Below are 13,355 nucleotides of genomic sequence, written 5' to 3' on the forward strand. Positions count from 1 at the left end.
AGAATAGAGACGATTCATCACGCAGACACTCAGCGAGCATATAGTCTGAGTGGTGATAAAGGTAGAAAAAAATCTGTGTAGGAGGTAAAAGTAGGAGAAACTACTTGAGGAGCAACATTCCATTGGAACAATAATAATAACGTTACCACGGACGCTAGTACTGAGACAGTGTCCTTGCTGGTCCAACAATATGGTGTGTTACATTGGATTTTGTATGACCCACTTTCACCATGATTGTGTTTCTGTCAAAAAGTTTGCGGTAGTTTTTGTTTACCGTCACGCTCGTAACACCATTGCATTGCCCGTACCAAACTAGTATGCGTATCATTGCACGGAATCGAGTGCACAAACAAACAATCCCATGTTGATGGTTCAGTCTCTGTGAAGAATGGATATCGGTTCTTTTAGAGTTGGGATTTCGGCCAGAAAGTACTTTATTCATCTTTATTATCCTTCCTTCATGTCAATCAAGAACTGTTCTCACTGCGCTGTTCAAATCTTGCAGCAGGGCCAACTTGCCTTGACCAGCGAGGTTCGCTGGGCCACAGGGAGAGTGGGAAGGATGTGTCGGAGAGTTCTGAGTCTATCCTTCATTAAAATGGCAACGTTTGTTTGCAATGCAGTTCGTTAAGTGCAATAAAAACATAAGTCAATACAGCAGTACCTCGGAATACAAGTGCCTCAGCTTGCCAGTTTGCCAGCTTTCTCTCAGCTAATTGTTATGCTTAAGGTTTCAAGCAGAAATTTGGGTTATGAGCCTCCCCATCGCTATTTGGCACAACAAATGCTGTGCAGAATTATGATACATGTCATAGTACAACATAAAACTGTCCGACGTACGATATAAATATTGTTTATATTGTAATGTTAAAGAGGAACTGCACTTTTTTTTAAATTTTGGAATTTTGCTTATCGTTGTTCACAATCCTTATGAGAGACAATCTGTATAATAACCAAGCTGTAGCAACATTGTTATTGTAAGAGCAAACACTTAGGAACTCTTATTCTAGCGTACAGAGGTGGGTAGAGTAGCCAGAAATTGTACTCAAGTAAGAGTACTGTTACTTTAGAGATTTATTACTCAAGTAAAAGTAAGGAGTAGTCACCCAAATATTTACTTGAGTAAAAGTAAAAAGTATGTTGTGAAAAAACTACCCAAGTACTGAGTAACTGATGAGTGACCTGTTCGTTTAATGATGACGGCAACAAATAATGCACAAAAACATAAAAATAGCAATGAGCAAATTCAGACCCAGGAATATCTCTTAAGCAACTAAAACAATAGTATATATTAAATAATAATACATTAACATAAACAAAATTAAGGCAAATTGAGCCACAATAACTTAACAGCACCATAGGCTCAGTAGGCAGAGATTACAAAGGAAAATAACAAGTTAGCCTTTGCGCAAACCATAAACTGATAGGTGTGGGCTGCACTTGGGAACACACTGATTGGTGTTTCTATGAATGGGAAAGGGAAGCTAACATCAGCCGACAATGACAGACAAAATATCTACTAAGGTTACCTACCGCGATGTGCTTCCTCAAATTTGACGTTGAGTTCATGTAAGCTTAAGCGTGTTAATCATGTGACCACCTGGCTCTGTTTGATTGGTGAAACGGAGTCAAACGTCACCAGTGACTGTATTTGATTGGTGAAACGCAGGCATGCTATAGATCCTACTTTGAAGGTCTGTCTGACAAACCAAAACAAACAAAGCGTCCATTAACAGATCGATAAAAATCAGTAGCGAGTAGCGAGCTGAATGTAGATAAATGGAGCGGAGTGAAAGTAGCGTTTCTTCTCTATAAATATACTCAAGTAAAAGTAAAAGTATGTTGCATTAAAACTACTCTTAGAAGTACAATTTGTCCCAAAAGTTACTCAAGTAGATGTAACGGAGTAAATGTAGCGCGTTACTACCCACCTCTGCTAGCGTACTAACACATTCATCTTAGGACAGCAAGCTAAGGCATTACTTGTAAGTTAACCATGACAAGAGGTAAGCTAGCTACTCCTTCAACAGCTTAATGGCTTTTGAGTTTGTAATGCACAACACAATGCGATAGGACATTAATTTGTACTGAATGAAAAACATGATCAATCATATTACAGTATCTGTAAAGTATTGGCCCACATTCCTAGCTTGACAGCGTATGTACTGTAGCTGTACGGTGATGTGCTGCATGTATCATGACCAATATGATAGTGACTCACTCGATGGACAGTTGTGTCTTTGGTCCAGATGGCCGGGGACATTTTTTCAGGTTTATTAGGGGTAAGCATGCCATTTATGTCGAAATAGCCTGGCTTTAAGTTCCACATTTACAGCTTCGAGCCACGCCGACCTCACTCTCTCGGCTTCGATCTGCTCCAACGTTTCACCTTCTGTTCGTGCTAGCTTCTAGAAGCAGCAGTTCATCCTCTGTATATTCAGGTTCAAAAAGATAAGATTGTGAATCCTCATTTGTCCAAAAATAGTCGTATTCATTGTCTGTTACCAAGTCTGCCATGATTAGAAAACACTTGCGTTTGTTTCCGGAAGTAGGAACACACATTTGTTGCCGGAAGTTGTAAATGCGCTGCAATGGAAACGGAAATGAATGGGATGAGTAAATTAGCTCCGGTAATGCTTGAAATGACCAAAATACGGTAAATATTGTACATATTACATTTTGGTGTGAACATTTCTGTTACTACATTATATATATATATATATATATATATATATATACTGGCAGAATGTATATAAAACGTTGATGGAGGGTTTTGAAGGCTACAACGGTGACTCCCATTAGCTGCATCTTGCAAGTGTTTTTTATCATCTTTAAAATAAAAATTCAAAAAACAGTGTGTTCATGTCCTTCATAATGATTGTGAACAATAGGCACAATTAAAACAAAAAGTGTGGTCCCTTTTAACGTTTGGGCTGCGGTTAATGTAACTGCAGCAACACTGCAAGTTTGCAGGAGCATTTGTACGCCATTTGAAAATATCTTTATGGCAACAGCTGGCGGGAACATGGATGTCAACAAAAGCTAAATTTACAATTATTTCATATATTTTAGGGTTGTACGATATATCGAACTAATAAAGAACTGCGGTACTAATGAATTAAAAACTGTGCTATACTGCCTCTGAAAAATATCGGTACAATTGTATTTTATTTAAAGGACATTACAGCGCAACATCGTCACATCGTGACATTGCTGGTAATAGGAGCTGAGGAGCATGTTCTGAAACGCATACGTAAGGAGTACTTACAAGCAGACACGGAGTGGGGACACAAGAGGCAGAATGGACGCATTTAAACAAACAATAAATGTAAAGCTATAAACACTGAAGCGCCGATATTTTGTATCAACACAAAATGTTTTGTCATTTTTTTAATTGTTTATAATGTCTGGAAATACATGTATATTCCTGGACAAAAGAGAACTATAATTATGACCATGTACAGACCCCGTTTCCATATGACTTGGGAAATTGTGTTAGATGTAAATATAAACGGAATACAATGATTTGCAAATCATTTTCAACCCATATTCAGTTGAATATGCTACAAAGACAACATATTTGATGTTCAAATTGATAGACATTTTATTTTTTGCAAATAATCATTAACTTTAGAATTTAATGCCAGCAACACGTGACAAAGAAGTTGGGAAAGGTGGCAATAAATACTGATAAAGTTGAGGAATGCTCATCAAACACTTATTTGGAACATCCCACAGGTGAACAGGCAAATTGGGAACAGGTGGGTGCCATGATTGGGTATAAAAGTAGATTCCATGAAATGCTCAGTCATTCACAAACAAGGATGGGGCAAGGGTCACCACTTTGTTAACAAATGGGTGAGCAAATTGTTGAACAGTTTAAGAAAAACCTTTCTTAACCAGCTATTGCAAGGAATTTAGGGATTCACCATCTACGGTCGGGAATATCATCAAAGGGTTCAGAAAATCTGGACAAATCACTGCACGTAAGCAGCTAAGCCTGTGACCTTCGATCCCTCAGGCTGTACTGCATCAACAAGCGACATCAGTGTGTAAAGGATATCACCACATGGGCTCAGGAACACTTCAGAAACCCACTGTCAGTAACTACAGTTGGTCGCTACATCTGTAAGTGCAAGGTAAAACTCTCCTATGCAAGGCGAAAACAGTCTATCAACAACACCCAGAAATGCCGTCGGCTTCGCTGGGCCTGAGCTCATCTAAGATGGACTGATACAAAGTGGAAAAGTGTTCTGTGGTCTGACGAGTCCACATTTCAAATTGTTTTTAGAAACTGTGGACGTTGTGTCCTCCGGACCAAAGAGGGAAAGAACCATCCGGATTGTTATAGGCGCAAAGTTGAAAAGCCAGCATCTGTGATGGTATGGAGGTGTATTAGTGCCCAAGACATAGGTAACTTACACATCTGTGGAGGCGCCATTAATGCTGAAAGGTACATACAGGTTTTGGAGCAACATATGTTACCATCCAAGCAACGTTACCATGGACGCCCCTGCTTATTTCAGCAAGACAATGCCAAGCCACGTGTTACATCAACGTGGCTTCATAGTAAAAGAGTGCGGGTACTAGACTGGCCTGCCTGTAGTCCAAACCTGTCTCCCATTGAAAATGTGTGGCGCATTATGAAGCCTAAAATACCACAACGGAGACCCCCGGACTGTTGAACAACTTAAGCTGTACATCAAGCAAGAATGGGAAAGAATTCCACCTGAGAAGCTTAAAAAAATGTGTTGTTAAAAGGAAAGGCCATGACGGCGTGGCGCAGTGGAAGAGTGGCCGTGCGCAACCCGAGGGTCACTGGTTCAATCCCCACCTAGTACCAACCTCGTCATGTCCGTTGTGTCCTGAGCAAGACACTTCACCCTTGCTCCTGATGGGTGCTGGTTAGCGCCTTGCATGGCAGCTCCCTCCATCAGTGTGTGAATGTGTGTGTGAATGGGTAAATGTGGAAGTAGTGTCAAAGCGCTTTGAGTACCTTGAAGGTAGAAAAGCGCTATACAAGTACAACCCATTTATCATTATTTATTTATGTAACACAGTGGTGAACATGCCCTTTCCCAACTACTTTGGCACGTGTTACAGTCATGAAATTCTAAGTTAATTATTATTTGCAAAAAAATAAATAAAGTTTATGAGTTTGAACATCAAATATCTTGTCTTTGTAGTGCATTCAATTGAATATGGGTTGAAAAGGATTTGCAAATCATTGTATTCCGTTTATATTTACATCTAACACAATTTCCCAACTCATATGGTAACGGGGTTTGTATGACCATATGATCCTGTAACTATTTGGTATTGTTTTGATACCAAAACGTGTAGTATCACCTAAAATGAATGTAAACAATCAAACAACAAAGGAATGAGTGCTTATTACATTTTAACAGAGGTGTAGATGGAACATTTTAAAACAAAGTAAGCAGATATTAACAGTAAATGAAAAAGTAGATTAATAATACATTTCCTACAGCTTGTCCCTCATTATAATAAATATATATATATATATATATATATATATAATAATAAAATGGCAACTGACAAAATATGTTACTGCATACGTCAGCGGCCAAATTAGGAGCCTTTGTTTGCTTACTTACTAATAAAAGACAAGTTGTCTAGTACGTTCACTATTTTATTTTATGACAACATTCTACTTTAATTGCAATAAGAAACATATGTTTAATTCATCAACATATTTTCTGTTAAAATAAAGTAAATATTAGACATTTTTCTGTAGTCCTTCATTTTGAAAAGTATTAAAAAAAATGTTTGGTATCGGCACAACCCTAATACATATATACAGTATATATATATATATATATATATATGTATTATCATTTTCTTAAAATTATATATATATATATATATATATATATATATATATATATATATATATATATATATATATATAATTTTAAGAAAATGATAATACATACAGTGACAGTGTTGGGATATACATTTAACTACATTGCTAGTCTGCTGCACCTAAAGCAGAATGAGTCGATAACGCCAGCCAAGGACGTTAAAATAATATTATTCCATGAAAATTTGGAGCAGCTGGAAGAAGATACCGTAGAAGTCCATTTTCCAAGCTAAATGCATCATAAAACTACTGTATTTTTTGTGGTAGATTCTATTGCATTGTTTTTTGTACATTATTCCTTATCCTTTTTTTTCTTCTTTTTAATAGGCATGTAACATTTTAAAATTATGTGCTTTCACCAAGTAAATCGATTTAATTTAAGATTCACTCGGCGACTCTGTTTACCAGGTTTTTCGAGGTATGAGCTGCTGCAATTAAATTTGTATTCCGAGGTATTTAGAAATTGGATTGCTTGTTAGTGGGAATCAATATCACACTTTTTTTTTTGTAGCTTTATTAACCACTGGGATTGAGAAAGGAAAAATATACATAAAACACATAAGTCAAACGGTAATGATGTCGGCATAACGTGAGACATGCTGTCTTGCAACTTTTTAACGTCCTTAAATGTCACACAAGCGTAAAAAGAAGTGAACAACTATAAAACAAAAACAATAATCAACCTTCTTTGTTAACTTTGACGAAGAATGTGGTTCAACTTTAAGAAGTTCCACTCCACTTCTGCTGCAAGTTTAACATGTAACAGCCATCGGCATTCCTTTTTATTTTTCTGGTGCGACAAAATAAAAAGGATTACTGTTTGCTCGTGCGTATGAATGATTATTTGCGTTAATCTGACGGGAACATTAACTTCCTGCTGGGGCCACGGGTCGTGTTCGTACAAGTCATTGAATCTTCGGACAGTACTTTGAACCCTAGTGGTTGAGATGATAATATTTTGTTTCAAGATGCCTTACTCGTGGAAAACAATGTCTGCAGCAAGTAAAATGCTAATCCAAAAAATTATCAGATAAATATCATGCTAGCTCCTGTAAGTGTCAACACACATAGATTTATAAACATATACTGCATAAAGTACAGCATCATTATTAGAATCCCGGTGGCGACAGTTTGTCTGAAGTCTATATTTGTCAGAAAAGATGTGTGTGAAGCATAATGTCCTTTAGCAATGCAGAGTCACATGGGTCGCAGCAGTCTGGGAGGGCAAAGCCATCAATCAACACCTAATCACAGAGGGCACGCCGTCAATGACAAAACACAAATAAACAGGACGGCCGGCGTCACGCCGCAAATACGCTCCAATACAAAAGGAACAACGGCCGCGCATCTGCTTGTCTGATTTGTAACAATCAAAACATTAACGGACGCCACAACTGGGGACGGCAATCAGGAGCTGAGAACTCCCGAAAACACGACGGGGACAGAAATAGCAGGACAGCCAGAAAATGGAAACATTAAGTCAAGCTAGCCTGTGGGGAAGTGTAACCTTCAGCAAGTGTGTTTTAACACTGATCATTAGTGTGGAGCTACTATCTATCTTCAATACATTGTTTCCCACAGGACTGGACTGGTATGGTTGTGGAGTGTACGAAAATAATCGTCAATGTTGCATACTTGATGCCTTTGTAAGCAGTGAGTAAAAAAAACATACAAATCAATACAATTATGTTCATAACTACGAATTAACTTTCTTGTGTCTTGTGCTTATTTTTGTTGTTTTGTTAATGTCACAAAATGGAGCCGCTGACCATTTCTGTAACAACTTCACAAGTTATGTATATTGTAAGAGGCCATGAACTGAGAGGCTGTGTCCTGACATGTTTGTGGGTTGTGGCCGATTTGGAACTTGAAAAGCACTCAGAGACAGCAAACCTCCGACAGGACCCAACTCCTAATAGCAAAGAATCCTTTAAAAAGATACTGATCCGGATCATCCCCAAAATGTAATCAATTGTTTCTTATCTTATTTCGGGCATTTCTTGAGAGTTTCATCAATATCTGCCCATACTTGAGTGATGTTTATGTTATGTTATGTTTCTAACTAACTAACCAACAGACAAATTCCGGCAAAGACATACAGTCTTGGTCAAAAGTTTACATACACTTGTAAATAACATAATGTCATGGCTGTCTTGAGTTTCCAATAATTTCTAAAACTCTTTTTTTTTTGTGATAGAGTGATTGGAGCACATACTTGTTGGTCACAAAAAACATTCATGAAGTTTGGTTCTTTTATGAATGTATTTATTAATGGGTATTGTGGCCAAACAGCTCAATTTTTGTTTCATCTGACATCACCTGGACAGAGATAAGACCTTCTGGAGGAAAGTTCTGTGGTCAGATGAAACAGAAATTGAGCTGTTTGGCCACAATACCCAGCAATATGTTTGGAAGAGAAAAGGTGAGGCTTTTAATGCCAGGAACACCATGCCTACTGTCAAGCATGGTGGTGGTAGTATTATGCTCTGGGCCTGTTTTGCTGCCAATATAACTGGTGCTTTAGAACATGGGACAATGAAAAAGGAAGATTACCTCCAAATTCTTCAGGACAACCTAAAATCATCAGCCCGGAGGTTGGGTCTTGGGCGCAGTTGAGTGTTCCAACAGCACAATGACCCCAAACACACGTCAAAAGTGGTAAAGGAATGGCTAAATCAGGCTAGAATTAAGGTTTTAGAATGACCTTCCCAAAGTCCTGACTCAAACCCCATTGACAACATGTGGATAATGCTGAACAAACAAGTCCATGTCAGAACACCAATAAATTTAGCTGAACTGCACCAATTTTGTCAAGAGGAGTGGTCAAAAATTCAACCAGAAGCTTGCCAGAAGCTTGTGGATGGCTACCAAAAGCGCCTTATTGCAGTGAAGCTTGCCAAGGGACATGTAACCAAATATTAACATTGCTGTATGTATACTTTTGACCCAGCAGATTTGGTCACATTTTCAGTAGACCCATAATAAATTCATAAAAGAACCAAACTTAATGAATGTTTTTGTGACAAACAAGTATGTGCTCCAATCACTCTATCACAAAAAAAAAAAAAAAAGAGTTTTAGAAATGATTGGAAACTCAAGACAGCCATGACATTGTTCTTTACAAGTGTATGTCAACTTTTGACCACGACTGTACCTCCAAGCAGAGGTAATAAATAAATGATAAATGATAAATGGGTTATACTTGTATAGCGCTTTTCTACCTTCAAGGTACTCAAAGCGCTTTGACAGTATTTCCACATTCACCCATTCACACACACATTCACACACTGATGGCGGGAGCTGCCATGCAAGGCGCTAACTAGCAGCCATCAGGAGCAAGGGTGAAGTGTCTTGCCCAAGGACACAACGGACGTGACTAGGATGGTAGAAGGTGGGGATTGAACCCCAGTAACCAGCAACCCTCCGATTGCTAAAGAAAATATTTGATTTCTCACTTCCTCATCATCTTTCCAACATCTGGGTGGACATTGCTTTTAGATGGGGCGGATCAACAGCAGCACCTGGTGTTCGGTAAGAAAAGCAATATGTGCTTTCATATCAGAGTTTCCAGAAATTGACACTAAGTTTGTTACCAGTCACTGTTTTGATAAAGAGTATCGGAAGAGCTCTGATTACTCGCCAAATATAGCGACAAACGGCAACGCTCCTGCTGCAGACCAGGAGTTTTATAATGTGGTTACGAGTGAGTGCGACCACGTAACATTAAATCTATATGTGGCGATCCAGATCTTTCTGTGGTGCGCCGCCACAAACAAACAAATGTAAGGGAAACATAGCTATTATTATTACTGCACATATTTACCTCTAATGCAGAGAGGCTATAATTTCCAACATGTGCAAAATCATTATATATAACAACTAAATGTGCTAACTTTATAAGGTTTTGGAGTGCATGAGAGAGTGGAATGGAAAACATAGCGCTGACCACGTGGTTGTTTATTAACAAGTATATTGTACAACACAGCAGCAACAGAAGTAATGTAGTAATAGCGCTGAGGAGCAAAATGCTAAGTTAGGGTTTATGACGAGTTTATTGTGAACAACATTACGGCAAGTGTGACGTGTGAGTTTGGCGGCAAGTAGTGTAGCAAACATTTTGAAGTGCATCCAAATAGAGCAGAATTGTGTGACACTGCAAATGCAGCCACTGCCATCTTGTGTGGATGTGGAGTTCATCTAAAAACTTCAGGAGGGCATGAGGGATTGGTACCAAATTAAATACTTTAGCGACCAAATTCTATTGGTACTACCGATTCACATAAAATCAAACTGTATCATATTTCGATATTTTTTTTTTGCATTCCATGTCACGTCCAGTTGCAGACTTTGCACCAGCTCAAGCACTTGGCAGGCAAACAAACGTGAGTATTCAAAGCGGACTGCCCCTCGGTAATGTTGCAATTTTCTATGTTAAAAAAACAGAAGAAGGCACTCAAAAGTACAATAAGGCTTCACTTTTTAATGTGCCCTAGCTCAATGTTAATTTACCTTAGATTTGCTATTGACATGCTATCAGTTAGCATTAGCAATTTTAAATGGCGATTTCAACACTAAAACTATAACTAAGATGCACATTATAATCAATCAGCTGGTGTATAATAAGTACCACACTTACAGTATAAAAACGTTGTAGGACTCAACAAAATACAAAAGTGGCACATTCAACTTAATGGCAATGACTACTTCCTCACTACTGCAACACACTTAAGACAAAGTGAAATAAACTCATACCTGCAAATGAGACTCAGAGGTGTAAGAAAAAACGATACAACAACTGGACATCACATATTATCAGCTCACTGTTAAATATTGTATTATTATTATTAAACCATCCATCCATCCATCCATCTTCTTCCGCTTAACCGAGGTCGGGTCGCGGGGGCAGCAGCTTAAGCAGGGAAGCCCAGACTTCCCTCTCCCCAGCCACTTCGTCCAGCTCCTCCCGGGGGATCCCGAGGCGTTCCCAGGCCAGCCGGGAGAGATAGTCTTCCCAGCGTGTCCTGGGTCTTCCCCGTGGCCTCCTACCGGTCGGACGTGCCCGAAACACCTTCCTAGGGAGGCGTTCGGGTGGCATCCTGACCAGATGCCCGAACCACCTCATCTGGCTCCTCTCGATGTGGAGGAGCAGCGGCTTTACTTTGAGCTCCCCCCGAATGACAGAGCTTCTCACCCTATCTCTAAGGGAGAGCCCCGCCACTCGGCGGAGGAAACTCATTTTGGCCGCTTGTACCCGTGATCTTGTCCTTTCGGTCATGACCCAAAGCTCATGACCATAGGTGAGGATGGGAACGTAGATCGACCGGTAAATCGAGAGCTTTGCCTTCCGGCTCAGCTCCTTCTTCACCACAACGGATCGATACAGCGTCCGCATTACTGAAGACGCCGCACCGATCCGCCTGTCGATCTCACGATCCACTCTTCCCCCACTCGTGAACAAGACTCCGAGGTACTTGAACTCCTCCACTTGGGGCAAGATCTCCTCCCCATTATTATTAAACCAATTAACATTTGTGACCACAAGAACACACATAAAAGGTACCAAAAATTGGTACCTTTGAGTAACAAAATAGATTCCCAGGTAGCAGGTATTTGTACTGTATCAATGGAAATGTGAAAGGTATAACCATCCCTAAATGTATACCAACCGCTGACATGGTGCTAACTAGGTTTTGGAGACTCTGCAGTTGAATGACTAGAGGCCTTAATTGGAGCATTTGCAGTATTAGATCCTGCATGATCCCAGCAAGAACCCGATTGATTTTAACATTAATCAAACCTGGCCCATAGAGACGGTCGGATAAGTCCAAACTTAACTTAGCATCATCAAGTCTGAGCATCATTATTGCTTTACTTTTTATTCGTTGACAAAGTAAGAACTCTAATAATCAAAAACATCAGATCAGGATCATGCCTCTGAGGTCAAAGGTTAGAGCTTTAGGAGCGTGTTCTTTGTGATGCCTCTCTCTTGGCACACTTTTTAAACTCAGCACTTGTCGACTGAAATTAACCTCCAGCCTTCTTTTTCCTTTCTTTTTAGATACTATTGTCTGAATAATAATTGGGCACTTAATTAAAACCCGTGATTTGTGTTTGCGTTTGGACACCATTTGTGTCTCTGCTTGCTTTATCATTGCAAATGTGGCGAGAGCACAATGACATTAGAGGGGTTTTATACGTCTGCCTGCGAGACGCATTAACCTTAAACTGATATTTAAATGTCACCACTGTGAGTGTGTGTGTGTGTGTGTGTCATACAAGCATAATATAGAGAATGTAATTAAATCTGGTGCTAGCTTTTTCTATTACATGCAGTCACACGCACACACACACACGAGCAATTCCTGGGTCCAGTGTTTCCAGCAATTAGGCCCAATTACCAAAAACTATAGCTATGCACGCCAAACTTGTTCTTTGTACTTTTTACTGTATATTGGAGACGCCTTCTCTGGAGTGATGAATCATTCTGATGGACGAGTCTGGGTTTGGAGGTTGCCAGGAGAACGGTACATTTTGGACTGCATTGTGCCGAGTGCGTGAAATTTGGTGGAGGAGGAATTATGGTGTGGGGTTGTTTTTCAGGAGTTGGGCTTGGCCCCTTAGTTCCAGTGAAAGGAACTTTGAATGCTCCAGGATACCAAAACATTTTGGACAATTCCATGCACTCAACCTTGTGGGAACAGTTTGGAGCGGGCCTCTTCCTCTTCCAACATGACTGTGCACCAGTGCACAAAGCAAGGTCCATAAAGACATGGATGATAGAGTCTGGCATTGAAGAACATGACTGGCCTGCACAGAGTCCTGACCTGAACCCGATAGAACACCTTTGGGATGAATTAGAACGGAGACTGAGAGCCAGGCCTTCTCGACCAACATCAGTGTGTGATCTCACCAATGCGCTTTTGGAAGAATGGTCGACAATTCCTATAAACACACTCCGCAACCTTGTGGACAGCCTTCCCAGAAGAGTTGAAGCTGTAATAGCTGCAAAAGGTGGACCGACATCATATTGAACCCTATGGGTTAGGAATGGGATGGCACTTCAAGTTCATATGTGAGTCAAGGCAGGTGGCCAAATACTTTTGGCGATATAGTGTACATACAGCCTATACAGCTCATTTCAGCGGATTTTACAATGATATTGTATCCCAGTAGGGCACTCTAGTAAGCATATTCTAATAAAATAGGCTTGCTTAAGGCTACAGTAAATCTGCATTCTTCTCCTCTTGGCCGACGTGCTCGGACTGCGCAGCTTCACACCTACTCTGTTGCGATTGCTTGAGGGTCGACCCAAGCCCTCTTAAACCACTCCGATCACTGCTCAGAACTGCGTAGAGACAACGGTTATCATTTTTGATACTGGGCCTTATTGGATTAAACATGCGTATCTAAAAATTGTGGCAAACAGGGTCCAACGTACATTGATATAGATCAGTTGCAGTAACCATTATGA

At 39.8% G+C, this 13,355-nt stretch overlaps 1 protein-coding gene across 3 annotated transcripts in view; it reads right to left on the minus strand.

Moving 5' to 3' along the window:
* LOC133576500 (exostosin-1) overlaps positions 1–13,355 on the minus strand; it is a 331,236-nt gene that overhangs the window by 177,671 nt on the left and 140,210 nt on the right. The window lies entirely within an intron of this gene.

This window comes from Nerophis lumbriciformis, linkage group LG34, assembly GCF_033978685.3.
Source record: "Nerophis lumbriciformis linkage group LG34, RoL_Nlum_v2.1, whole genome shotgun sequence".
Classification (NCBI taxonomy): Eukaryota; Metazoa; Chordata; class Actinopteri; order Syngnathiformes; family Syngnathidae; genus Nerophis; species Nerophis lumbriciformis.